Source organism: Urocitellus parryii, chromosome 1 (genome assembly GCF_045843805.1).
Source record: "Urocitellus parryii isolate mUroPar1 chromosome 1, mUroPar1.hap1, whole genome shotgun sequence".
Lineage (NCBI taxonomy): Eukaryota > Metazoa > Chordata > Mammalia > Rodentia > Sciuridae > Urocitellus > Urocitellus parryii.
This window is the reverse complement of record NC_135531.1, coordinates 167,341,065-167,354,470: the sequence shown is the minus strand read 5'-3', so window position 1 is coordinate 167,354,470 and position 13,406 is coordinate 167,341,065. Positions and strand designations below refer to the sequence as shown.

Sequence of the window (13,406 nt, the reverse complement as noted above, 5' to 3'; positions counted from 1 at the left end):
AAACAAAAGGGGTTTTGTACATATAATTTCTTTCTGTTTGCTACTAAAGAATCTGTTGATGTACTCAGTTAAGGGGGGGAAAACACTAAAAATCATACTAATGAAAAATTAAAAAATAAATTAACTTTATTTGCAGAAAACATGAACATTTATAGTAAAAATCACTGAATCTTTTAAAAATGTCTGGAAGTAATAGTAAAATTGCAGGATTCAAGATCAACATACAAATAAAAATCAATTGTATACATGGTAGAAGTGAATGCTCATAAATAGAGATTTTTAAAAAAAGATACCATTTTGTTGTGGGTCTATAGCTCGGAAAACACTCTCAACAGAATTTTTTCCAAATTGGAGAGTCTTTATTTAGCTACCTGGCGATTGCTCCCTGATGGACCCAAACTGCTTCTGCCAGGAACAGTACGGGGTGCAAGTTCTATGGGGTTTATAAGGGGAAAAACAACATCCTCGAAAATGTAGATGCAAGCAAGCAAGGAGGACACAGAAGCTAAAGTTAACAATCAGCCACCCAATGCATATAACCACATCCTTGTTCCAAACACATGCAGTACAAAAATAAACAACTTTTACAAAAAATAAGTTATATAACTAGGGATACATTTTGGAACTTCCAAATGGAGTCACTTAGGCAAGGTTTTGTTTTGTTTTGTTTTTAAGTTGTCAATGGACTTTATTTATATGGGGTGCTGAGAATTGAACCCAGTGTCTTACAAATGCTAGGTAAGCGCTGTACCACTTAGCCACAACTCCAGCCAAAGGCTAAATTCTTTTAAGTATAGTCAGGATAACTTAACGTTATTTATCCTATTATCTAATCTTGTCTTATCTATTAATATCCTCCATTTTATAGGGTGCTTATTGGGCTGATCCATAATCTAAGTTGGGCTATAACAATTAAAGAAAGCATCAAAAATGTAATGTGTGTAGGAATAAATTTTACAAACCTCATTCAAGGAAGCAGGGCTAGTGGGACTCACTGCGCAGTTGCGGGTGCGCCTACTGATGAGGTCCCCTTGGAGCTTCTGATAGAGGTGCCTGGGCTGCAGGGAGTATCTGGGAAGAATGGAAGAACTTGACCAAGTCCCGCAGCTGGATGTGGCTGCTGGTCCTCTGCTTCCTGTTTGGATGCAATGTCCTTCTGATCCTCCTTCTGACCTTGTCCTCCTTCATGTCCAGAGTGCTGCAGAATGATGCAGAGCCAGAGCCGCAGATGAGGGCAGAGATCCAGGATATGAAGCAAGAGTTCTCCATGGTCAACAAGATGGATGAGTTTGCCAGATATGCCAGGCTGGAATGGAAGATCAACAAGATGGTGGACCAGCTCAAGACTTATGTGAAAGCACGGACTGCTCAACTAGCCAAGATAAAATGATTTTTAAGTGTTGCTTTCTGTACATTGCAAGCTACCTTGATGATGTCACTCATTTGGAAGTAGTATTCTGCCCCTGTAACTGTTGTGCTGAGGAAATGGATAACACCACTAGACCTCCTGGTAGCCTTCCCTGCTAGAACAGCAGGTGGTGTTGGAATTATTAGTTGGATTTTAGTCTGTAACAAGTTGTGGTGACCCCTTGTACTTTACCCTTTCAGTCGAAAAGAAAGATGAATACCACTGTGGGATTTTGTTGTTGTTGTTAAACTGGGGGTTGAACTCAATGGTTCTTTACCACCTAACCCCAGCCACATTCCTTTTTATTTTTAATTTTGAGACAGGTTCTTGGTAAGTTGCCCAGCCTGACCTCAAGCTTACCATCTTCATACCTCTTCCTCTTGAGTTTTTGAGTTACACTTGTGCCCCACCGCACCTATCCCAGCTATTATGACTTCTAAAATGATTCTCTTATTAGGTTAAAAGTCTGATTGCTGCTTAAAAAGACAAAACAAAAAACCCAAAATACATAGTGTAGTTTTGTATTGAATATGTTCTTGGGCTTTATGTGAGATTCTTGTAAGAATCCCAGTATTCTACAGTATTCTACAGTAACACCAGATTTGAAACAGGATGGGGGCCTACATGCCTTACTCCTGATTTGCTCTATTGGCACATTGTGATCCTGTTGCCAACTGGAAAGTCAAAATTTTCTAAAAACTTGAATGCTTTTAAAAATATTTATATATTTTTTAGTTGTAGATGGTGCTGAGGATAGAACCCAGTGCCTCACTCATGCTAGGCAAGTGCTCTACCATTGAGATTCAACTGCAGCCCAAACTTAAGTACTTTTATATCTATTTTTAGAAAGTTTTATTACAACTACTAGAACTTGAACATTTGGTTTATTGTCTCATGTAGTAAAATTGAAAGAATAACACTAATTGACATTGTGTGTTCTTTGTGTCTAAAGTCATTAGTTGGATGAACATTTCTATAGTGTATATCATCTACTTATTTGCTACTGTTAGTTTTATAAATGTACTGATGAGACCATAATGCATTGTTTTGTGATTGAATTGTTTTGTATTGAAAGCATTTCAAATTAAGTATGTTTTATAAACATTTAATATTTCTGCTGAATAGATTGGAATGAATTTGAAAAACAAAATAGGGAATCTGATTAAGTTAATTTGAATTGATACTCATTTGACTTCTAACATGTAATCACATGACTCAACATTTTACTCTTCATTGTGTCAGAACACGTGTCTATGTTTTCATTCATATTTTCACTTTTACAATCTTATGAATACTTATATTTCCTGATATACATATTCAGTCTTTACCCCTAATCCTAACACAAACAAGGATTATATTAACCCTTATCTTACCTCTATATCTAAACCAAATTTTACTTAAATCCATATACCAAAATATGATTTTTTTTAAACCAGAATTGAACTCACTCGCACTTGAGGACAGAGCCACATCTCCAGACCTATTTTGTATTTTATTTAGAGACAGGATTCTTTAGCACCTTGCTGCTGCTGAGGCTGTCTTGAAACTCATAATCCTCCCATTTCAGCCTTCAGAGTGGCTGGAATTACAGGTGTTCACCACTGTGACTGAAAAGAATATGAATTTTAAAGTGTATTCTGACTTCTATTTTCAATTATCAATGTTAAATTTGCATTTGTATTATGCTACATCCTTTATGGGATATGTATCCTTGCATTCCCATCATTACAAAATGTGTAATTACATGGCTCACTTTTTAATTCTTCCTTGTATTACTACATGTATGTTTTGTACATAATTTCATAGGTGTATTGTTAGAAATATTCATATTTCGTATTTTCAAATATTCATATTTCCACAAACACTTGCTAATTATAACCCTAACTCAAACCAAAATTTTATGTAAACACTTAACTTATCTCAATTACTAAACCAAATTTTATTAAAAGCATGTAAACTATGATAAAATTTTATGTGTATTTTAACTTATATGTTCAATTATCAATATTAAATTTGCATATATACTGGTATATATTGTTTATAGGATATATTCTTCATCCCCATGTTTACCAAATTTGTAATCACATGACTTACATTTTACTCATGCCTGTGTCACAACATGTATGTTTATATATGTTATGAAACATAATTTCATAGTATATTCTTATGAATATTGATATTTCCCAATTCAAATATTCATTCTTTCACTAAAACCTTAGCACAATCCAAATTTTATATTGATCCTTATATTACTTCTATAAGAAAGGAAAATTTTACTTCAACCTTTATACACCAATAAGAATTTTAGAGTGTACTTTGACTTCTATTTTCAATTTTCAATAATAAATTTACATACATATCACTATATCATTTATAGGGTATCTATTTCTAACTCCATATTTACAAAATGTCTCATCACATTATTTACAAAACACTCTCCCTTGTGTCAGGACATGTATCTTTTATGGTTTTTTTTACATATTTTTACATGTCAGTCATGTGAATACAGATATTTTCCAGCATATGTGTCCATTCTATACCCTAATCCTAACTCAAACCAAAATTTATATTGCCTTTACATTATCTCTATATCTAAGTCAGATTTGACTTGAATCAAAATACACCAATATAAATTTTAAATTGTATTTTGACTTCCATTTTTAATTATCAAATTTAAATCTGCATATATATTAATATATATCATTTATAGTATATATCCTCCAATCAACCTAGATACAGGAAGTGTAGTTATATGACTGATATTTTACACTTCTCTGTGTCACAACATGTATATTTATATATGTTTTGTACATATTTTCATGTACATTCTTAGGACTATTTTTATTTCCACATATGCATGCTAATTTTTTTAATCCTAACATTAACTCAAAACCAAAATTTCATACTAAACCTAATCTTACCTCTACATATTAACCAATTTTTATATAAATCCATGTACACCTATATCAATATTAAAGGGTATTTTTACTTCTAACTCAATTTTCAATATCTAATATACATATTTTATAACAATAAGTCCTTTATAATATATATCATTTCATTTCCCATATTTATAAAATATGTAAACACATGACTCATATTTTATTATTCCCTTTGACAGAACATGTATGTATCTGTTTTCATACAGAATTTCACATGTACTTTCTAATGAATATTCATATATCCTCATATATATGTTAATTCTTTAACCCTAACTTAAACAAACATTTTACATAAAAACTTACCTTGCCTCAGTACTTAAACCAAATTTTATTTAAAATCTTGTATACCAATATGAAATTTTATGTGTATTTCACATATGTAATCATAATATGTATCAATATTAAATTTGCATTTATATTACTACCCATATTTTATGAGATAGATTCTTGCATTGCCATATTTACAGAACTTTTAATCACTTGACTAACATTTGACTCTTCCTGTGTCACAACCTGCATGCTTATATATGTTATCATACATATCACAACACATACATTTTTATGAATATTGATATTTCCTGATACACATTATCATTTCTTAACCTTAACCCTAACCCAAAACAAATTTAAATATTAAGCCCTACCTTACCTCAATACCTAAACCATGTTTTATTTAAAAATATGTAAATCAATATGAATATTTATGAGTCTCTTGATTTACATAAACATTACAATGTACCATTTATGGGGTATATGCTTGTGTCCCCATATGTAAATAATATTTAATCATCTGACTCAAATTATACTTTTTCCTGTCTTAAAACATGTATGTTTATACACACTTTAATGCATATTTCCACACATATATATGCTTAAAATATTGAGATTTCCCAATTATTGTTCTTTAACCCTAAGCCAATTCCAAAGAAAATTAAATATTGAGCTTACCTTTATATCTAAGGAGAATTTTACATGAATTCATGTACCCCAATTATAAATTTAAAGTTTATGTTTGAATTTTATTTCAATTTTTAATGTAAGATATATATATATACACACACACACACACACACACACACACATCCCCATATGTACAAAATATATGATCACATGACTCAAAATGTACTCTCCTTTGTGTTAGAAGAGATGTAATATTTTCACATATATTATTTTGAATATTTATATTTCCCAAGGTACATGTTCATTCTTTAATGCAAGCAGAATCCTAAGTAGAATGAAATATTAATCCTTACCTTACCTTTATAACTAAACCAAATTTCTCTTAAATCCATGTACAATGATATAAATTTTAAAGCTTATTTTAGTTTGTATTTTCAATTATCAATGTTAAATTTGCCTATACATTACATTAAACCATTTATAGAATATATGTTTGTTAGAGTCTGTAAACAAGTCAGGATGGCACCTGGCATTTTGCCAGAGGGAGTGGTTAATGTTAAGGTCTGTAAACAAGTCTGGATGGCACCTGGCAAAATGCCAGAGGGAGTGGTTTGTGAAGTAACGCCATTGAGCCATTAAGTGTGGAGATTCCTTATTGGTTGACTGCTGTATCTAGTTTATGCTAATTATGATAAGCTGTGTGGGACATATAAGTACCCCTCCTGTCCTACAATAAACGGCTCCCTCTCCTGCTGTATCAATGTATGCAAGTTGTTCGTCACCCCCCCCCGGGTTATTTTGCAGATGGTGGCCAGTTATGGGGAGCCCCCAGACACTCGGGGGTAAGTGACGAAAAAAAGCTGCCCGTCCATAGATAGGCTCGTCCTTAGGCAGATAGGGCGAGAGGAAAAATGGCCATTTTGAGAAAATGGAGAAGATTGATACAGTATGTTTGTGTCTTGTTTTGTCTCAGTGTATTGTATTGTCTTTGTGATGAAAATATGGAAGGGGTGTTAAGTAAATTGATAAGGGAAAGAGGCACCCCAGTGGAACCAAGAGCAGTTAGGGCATGTGTTGATAAGAGCCCAGGAACTCTAATCAGAAAGAAAAAGAAAGTTCAGAAGAAGAAGGATTATCAGGAAAAAAGTTGCAGCAAAAGGATATTACTGAATACTTTTCGATACCGGAGGGTGCATCAGTCGGCACGGCGGCGGCTGCCAGGTGTGCAAGCCGGTCATGGCACAAGGACTTTCCAAGTGCTGGCAGCGGGAGGACGCCACTGCAAGAGCCCAAATCCAAACCTGTGCCCGGAAGCAGTTTGAGTCCGGGACACTCCCCAGGGCCATCCAGGGCTGCCACTACAGCCGGCAGAAGATGCCCCATCCCTAAAGTTTGATCATTTCCAAGGCCAGTAACTACAATGGTTCTCCCACACCTGGAAGCTAATGAGGAACGAGCGCCATTAAGGCCTATTTCAAATGTAAAAAAACCTTGAGATAATGTACTAAATTGTTCAGAAGGTTGTTTTCTTAGTGCCTGCTGGAATGCTACAGGATTTTCTTTAGCCAGCATTTCGGAGTTCCTGCCTTCATCCCAGAGCTGGTGAAAACGAAGGTGAAAGAATTTCCAGTGTTTCTGAGAACCTGATGAGACTTCGGCTGAGAACCAGACGAGACTTCGGATCAAGCTAGCTGCCTGCAGAACTTACCTGGACTGTGAGTTAATCTATTGAGACACTGCTTTACCTGGACTGAGACAACAAACTGTAATCTACAACAAATTGTAACTCTGTATCTTTGCTAACGGTGTCATTGCTGGTATAATTTTTCCAAGGGCTTCTTGCATGGAGCCATCAATTGGCTTGGTATTGTAGCATTTTGTATCCTCCCTTTCTGTTTGTAGCAGGTTATTTATGGTGTTTCTGTAAAAACCACTATGGTCGTTATTTAAATTAAACAAAAGGAGGAAATATTAGAGTCTGTAAACAAGTCAAAATAACACCTGGCATTTTGCCAGGGGAATGTTAGAGTTCTTAAACAAGTCTGGATGGTGCCTGGCAAAAATGCCAGAGGGAGTGGTTTAAGAAGTAACAAAAGCAAGCCATTAAGTGTGGAAATTCCTTATTGGTTGACTGCTGTATCTAGTTTATGTTAATTAGATAAGCTGTGTGGAAAGTATAAATACCACTCCTGTCCTACAATAAATGGCTTCCACTCCTGCTGTATCAACATACACAAGTAATTCGTCACCCCCCCCCCAGGGTTATTTTGCTGCAGCCAGACTGCGGCAGGAAATTAAAAATAAAATAATGTATAATGAACATAGACATATTTTAGAGACACTTCAGAGTAGTAGGCTTTTAAGTAATAGACTTTCACTATTTTAAGTGTGTTTTATTGGGACTTTAGAAGTAAGAAAGTTTATCAGTAATCATAGGTATGCTTTAAAGTTAAAGGTTAATGAAATAATTATGGGTATGCTTTAAAGTTAGAAGTGAATAATAGGTCTGGAGATATGCAGTCTAGTTGCATAACCTAGCACCTAGTGATCGAGGTAAAAACATAAAAGCCTAATCATGATTGGCTAAGGTTACAGAAAAATACTTTAAACAATGTACTCAATATCTTAGGTAATCAATATATGTCAGAAAAGATTGTAACTCTTGAAAAGGCTTTGAGGCTATCCATTAATGACCCGAAAAAACACCTGTAAAAAAGGTATAAAAATAAAGGCCCCTCCGGGGGCAGCAGATCTTTCTGGAGGCTGCTAGTAGCTTGCAACCCGTTGTCCTATCTCTTCTTCTTTCGCTGACGCCACTCCTCCTTCAGGACTTCCGGATTTCTGCTAGGCTGTATCCTGGCAGGCGTGTGTTAGGAGTGGGAGTGCCTCCGGATTCCTTGCCAGGGAGTTCACTGTGGCTGTACGTACAGTGGCTCCTGACTTTCTGATGTTGGGTTAGCACTCTGCTGCCTGGCTGGATTTGCTCATCTGCTCCTAGAGTCTCTGCGTAGTCTTCAGGTTCTTCTGTCTAGCATCATATCATCTGCAAACAGGGATAGTGTGACTCTTCCTTTCCTCTTTGCATGTCTTTCATTTATCTCTCTTGCCTGATTGCTCTGAGTGCAACCTCTAGTAATGTACTCGTGTAAAAGTGGTGCGAGTGGACACCCTTGTCTTGCTCCTGATCTTGGGGGAAGTTCTTCAGTTCTTCTCTCTTTGTGTGATGTTGGATGTGGGGCTGTCTCTTGCCTGTTGTTCAGGGACTTTGTCATGGAGGGGAGTTAGATTCCTGGGTCTCTTGAGATGACCACATAAACCTCACCTTGGTTCCATTTATGTGCTTTATTAAATGTGTTGGTTTGCAGATGTTCAACCGTCCTTGTGTACTTAAAATGAAACCAAATTGATCATGTTGTTTGACCTTTTTAATGTGCCATTAAATTTGATTTGCAAGTATTTGCTAAGGATTGTTGCCTCTGTGTTCATTGAGTTTATTGGTCTGTAGTTTTCTTTTCCTTCTTTTGTGTGTGTGTGTGTGTGTGTGTGTGTGTGTGTGTGTGTGTAGCAGAGTACAGTGAGGCTTGGTAGGGTGAGCTTGGAAGGCTTCTTTCCTCCCTTTCTATTTATGGAAAGATCTGAGAAGCAACTGTTCGTACTTCTTTGGACATTTGGTAAAATCGGCGGTGGAGCCATCTATCCTGGCTCCTGTGGGAGACGTCATTGCTGACTCAATCTCACGCCTTGTTCTTGGTCCTCTAAGTTCCTGTGCCCTCTTGATTCAGTTTTGATAGGTCCTGGGTGTCCAGAAATTTGTCCCTTTCTTTTAGGTTTTCCAATTTATTAGCATGTACTTTTTCAAAATGTTCTTTAATGATCCTTTGAACTTCTGTGGTATCAGTTATCTCTGTTTTCATGTCTAATGTTGTTTATTTGGGTCCTCTCTCTTTTTTGGTTAATGCAATTAAGTATTTGTCAATTTTGTTTATTTTTAAAAGGACGGCGGCTCTTTATTTCATTGCTCCTTTATGTGGTTTTCTTGGTCTCTATTTCACTGATTTCTGCTCTGATCTTTGATATTTCCTTCTTTCTCCTAACCTTAGGTTGGGCTGAATGGGTCCCGTCATTCTGCTCCTGAGTTGCACTCTTGGGTTGTTCATCGGAAGTCCTTGTGCTTTGTGATGTGGCTCCTCTGCTCGGAACTTGCTCTTGAGACCGACAGTGCTACACTCCACGATCCTGAGTGTGTGGTGCTTCTATCTTCACTTGCTTCCAGCAAACTCTAATTTCTTTTCTGATTTCTGCCCTATTTGTTGTTCAAGAGTATGTTGTTTCCATGTTCCTGTATGATCTAACAATTTTTCTTGTTAGTTTCTAATTTTATTATATTGCAGTCTGAGAAAATAATGATTTTTTTTTTATTTTTCTGGATTTACTGAGGCCTGTTTTATGGCCCAAGATGTAGGCTGGCCTTGAGAAAGCACCACAGTCTGATGAGCCTGAATGTCTACAGCTGTTAGAGTGTTCTAGAGTGTCTGTGAGGTCCATGTGGGGAGCGGTGTGCCGCGGAAAGCATTGATATTATTCCAAAGGCAGCTTGAAGACAAAGAATCCTTACAACCACTGAGCAAAGAACCCTCCAGGACTTACAAGGTACTCCTCTGCTCAGGCCTCTTAGCAAGAGTCTAGCACAAACACAGGCAGCCTGTGATGGAGCTTTCTCCACAGGGTCACCAAGATGAGAAAGGTGCGGAGTTCCCGCTCTCGGCAAACCGGGCTCTGGAGACTCTGGTCATGACCACAGCTTCTGTTGGGGTTCTTGTGAAGGGGGCAAAAGCTTGTCCTAGCCAGGAACACCATAAGGCCCCCCATGAAAGGGACTAAACACTCTCAAGTTCTGAGAGTACCCTGGTTTGAACATTCGTCGCGGGAAAACATGTGCAGCAGAGAGGTGGGTGTTGAGAACATAGGGTCCGCGCCATCCTGAGAGGGTGAGTTCATCCCCTCTCCTGTTTGCCCTGCCTCCTTCTGCCATGTGGTGATGCAGCAAGCGAGCCTGGCCGATGCTGGAGCTCGATTGGAGCCTTCTCCTCCCTCCACGTCACCCACTCCCAGGTGTGCTCTTAGCAACACAAAACAGACCAGATAGGGAGACCGTTAGGAGGCGAATGGTCAGGGGCTCACTTCTTCTTCTGGCAGACAATATCACCTTCTGAGAAAATCTTTAACAGAGCTGAATTCTCTCTCCCAAATGGCTGCTTGGAAGTAAGCCAACCAGGAAAGATCACAAAATACTAGCCTTGCTCCATTTGGACTGTTGGCTTGAGATAGCCGGTTTCCCTGGGAGAAAAGGATATAAAAGAAGTATGTGCTATATAGCTAAGTTGTGATTCATTAAAAACATTTTGACAAAATCATGTGAGGTTGGAGCTGAGGGCAGAGGTGAGGGTGGGGCTGGTGGCTCACCATGTGGGTGAACTGAGCACGCTTTACTCCTCCATCCTCCTGCCAGGTTTGCACACTGTTTCATCTTCTCCACTGAGACCAGTGTACCATGTGGCCACCATGCCATTCTTGACTGCGAGGGCAGGCACAAGCCTGCCGCCAGCACCCTCTGTCTGCCCGCCCATGCCCTACCTCCTACCCCACAGCCTGCCCGTCTGCCGCCTACCCTGGTCCACACCCCAGGGCTTCTCACCACGACTCTGTTAGCAACACTGCGTGGGACGCCCTGTGGGATCCCCATATGTACCCTCTGCCAGCGAACATGATCCAGCCCACCACCATTGGCCCAGCTCCTCCTGCTTGGCCCTGTTCAAAGCCCCTTCCCATGAGTCACACCGTCCACTGCCTGCTGTTCACAGGTCCCTGAATGTCCCCTCAGTGGTAGCGTGGCTGTTCAGTGTCTCCCTCCAGCACTTCAGGCTGAGCTCCTTCTTCCTCCCTAAATACTGCTCACTTCCTCCCAGGAGCCACGTCCTTGGGGACTTGTTTTGTAACATTAGTGTTGAGGACGTTCTGTTGGCTGCTGTCCAGCTCTTCCTTGGCACTGTCCAGGCTTCGAGGCCACCTCTGCACCTCCATGGCACCTGCCTCTCCCCAAGAACCCCCGGCCACGAACCTTGGTACCTTGTCCCTTCACTGTCCTGTTGTGCAGAGACCTGTGGCCAGCACTATGCCACTCAGCCATCTGTGTTGACCTGAGCCCACACAAGGGCAGCCGAGCTTCTGCAAGGACCATCACTTTCCTGCACATGGGTGTTCGTCTTGAGCAGACTCTCCCAGCACCACAGATATCATTTGTGTGGCTCCAAAAATCCATCAGCTGTGATTCTGCAGTCTGCAGGTTGATGGGCTCTGGGGCACCTTGTTGGGCAGCTTCATTGCCTCAACACAGGTGCTGGCTGTCACTGGGCGGGAGAGGCCCTGCACCTGCAGCCCGTTGGCCAGGATGCTGCTCTGCAGCCAGTGGCTGGGCGAGGACAGGGCAGCCCTTGCTTTTCAGATGCCCTGCTCTGGCTTCTGCTATCATCCTTGGTTCTGCTCCTGAGAACCCCCTGTCCCTGGGAACTCCATGGTAACGGTGAGCACATGAAAACTGCTGAAAACCGCTTGGTTTCTAAATTAGAGAGTGTGTGTGAGTGTGAGTGTCTGTCTGTCTTCCATACCATCCACTATCTGTCAGTCTAGATATCAATCCATCCATCCATGTCTATATCCACCTGCTCTGTCTTCCACAGCCACCGACCCATGTGAAGCCCTCAGTCTCTGGCTGAATCTAGGCCTGCACCTGTCTCTGATCTCGGTCTCCAGTATCTGCATCTGTTCACTTTATCACTCCTGTCATCCTGCCATCTCTCTGTATGCATCTCTGTTTCCCTCTACAGTACTCCCCTCTCATCCACAGGTTCACTCTCTGTGGTTTCAGTTACCTGTGGTCAACTGTGGGTTAAAAATAGTAGGTGAAAAATTCCTAAGTTTTTAACTGCACACCAGCCTATGTAGTGTGATGAGCTCCCATGGCATGCCCCTGTGCCCTCCTAGGAGATGAAGCATCCTATGGAACATCTGTGCATCTAGGTATTGTCTTCATCCAGCTGCCATCTGCCTATCATCGGTCATCCACCCATCTAGGTCTTGTCCCCATCCAGCTGCCAACTGCCTATCATCTGTAATCTGCTTATCATCTGTCATCCACCCATTTAGGTATCATCCCCATCCAGCTGTCATCTGCTTATCATCTGTATCCACCCATCTAGGTATCGTCTTCATTCACCCATCTATTATCTGTCTAACTCTGCCATCTTTTTGTCTGTCAATCTACCTACCTACCTGTCATCCAACTATTACCACTCTCAGCCCAGTTGCCCCATGTTATGGTTTAGATGTGGTATCCCCCAGAAGCTCAAGTGTCAGACAATGCAAGAAGTATTGGAAGAGAAATGTTTGGGTTATAGCCTTAGCCTAATCCGTGAAATGATCTCTAATGGGATTAACTGACATGGTAGGGTGTGGCTGGAAGAGGTGGGAATTGGGGTGTGGCTTTGGGGAATCTATTTGTATCTGGCAAGTGGAGACCTCTCTCTGCTTTCTGATCATTGTGAGGTGAGCTGCTTCTCTCTGCCACACTCCTCCCCCATGATGTCCTGCCTCACCTGCAGCTCAGAGGAATGGAGCTGGCCTTCCAAGGACTGTGAGCCCAGCCCTCAAATAAACTCTTCCTCCCCTATGGATGTGTTGGTCAGGTCTTTAAGTCACAGCAGTGAAAAAGCTGACGGAGGTTCCAGCATCTATATGTGCATGGGACGTGAGGTATCTGTGTTGATGTCACACTGACAGAACACAGGGTCTCAGGAGAAGCTGAGGGTCTGTGTTCTCAGTGCTCTTTGTATCTAAGGTCCATGTGGTAAAAATGTTCTGCATGGTGACATTTCAAACCTTGAGTTGTCTTTGATGCTCTATGCTTTGTGCTAATCTCATTACTAGTTCAGTGCAGAAAACTGCATATGCCTAGAATCTGAGGTTCTCCTGACACTGACCCAAGAACTCCTAGAGCTGGGAGAGAACTTGGCTGCCAGACTCCTGCTTCCTCCGTGAGATACTCTTTAAAGTGGATTTTTAGTTTGTTTTTCCATTCGACACAGGTATCATTTAGATTG

At 40.1% G+C, this 13,406-nt stretch overlaps 1 pseudogene; it reads left to right on the top strand.

Annotated features, from left to right (window-relative positions):
* The first annotated feature begins 1,186 nt into the window (after positions 1–1,186).
* LOC144257334 (guided entry of tail-anchored proteins factor 1 pseudogene) lies at positions 1,187–1,624 on the top strand (annotated as a pseudogene).
* Positions 1,625–13,406: the final 11,782 nt, after the last annotated feature.